Source organism: Sinocyclocheilus rhinocerous, unplaced genomic scaffold, assembly GCF_001515625.1.
Source record: "Sinocyclocheilus rhinocerous isolate Xijiao unplaced genomic scaffold, SAMN03320098_v1.1 scaffold354, whole genome shotgun sequence".
NCBI classification, from domain to species: Eukaryota; Metazoa; Chordata; class Actinopteri; order Cypriniformes; family Cyprinidae; genus Sinocyclocheilus; species Sinocyclocheilus rhinocerous.
Window position 1 is genome coordinate 252,317 of NW_015644627.1, and position 1,048 is coordinate 253,364.

Sequence of the window (1,048 nt, forward strand, 5' to 3'; positions counted from 1 at the left end):
TATTTCTTACATGCTCACAGCAGCATGTTGTGGATGTATTGGCAGTAGCAAGTCTCGGTACTTGCTCTGCAGCAGCAGCAGCAGCGTAGCAGATCTATTCCGCCAAGAACAAATACATTAACATTGTCATGTACATTACCATGCCAATCCCTCCGAGAGTTGTCATGACAGAACTTTAATTAATTCCTTTAAGAGAATGTTAACAAGGTCAAAACTGTCATTTCTAGAGATGACTGATGAAGAAACAATTTTGATAAACATTAAACTTGCCAAATATTAACCTGATAAATTATGAAATATTTTTACTTAACATGAAAATATTATATGAATAATATATATATTATATTAAAAAATATATATATATTAAAAAAACATCTTCACTTATGGACCTATATTTTCCCATCTCATGAGCTTCTCTTTTGCCACAGCATTGGTTTAGGCAGCTGCTTTTGTAGTCTTTTAAAATCTGAAGAATTTACATTTTGGTTAAGTCTTTGAGAGGAATAAGATAACCTAATCCTTTTTCATAGCCTCTCTTCTCTCATCCCAAGGTGCATCCAAAATCCCAAAAGTCCCTGACAAGAAAAAGCAGAGGGCAGCATTTCTTTTTCACAAGTCTACCACCACAGATTTGATTTAATCCACATACTTTACATGTTGTGCTGTGTCTGTTATACCACATTTGAATGCTACCTCACCGGGAAGCTCATAGTAAGCAATTATGGCAATCTATCATTTGAGAAGTGTCTGCGGTGGTAGTTCCCTCCCTCCTTTTCCGACCTTGAATGCACAAGCATAAGAGGTGTGCTCACGTCAAACGTCTGATGGCAGGAAAATTGATGCAAGGCACCAGCCTGCCAGTCAGAATGCCAAACGCAGAACAATTCACGACTGTGCCCTCAGAATGAGACAGCTGGAGAGTACAATAACAGGGTACTTCCAACAGCAGTAAGGACATGAAGCTGTTCGTCACAGCAGGACAGACTCGATAAAAGACTTTCTGCTCTTAAAGCACAACTGAGATCCTGCTCATAATCTTCTTCCCGTA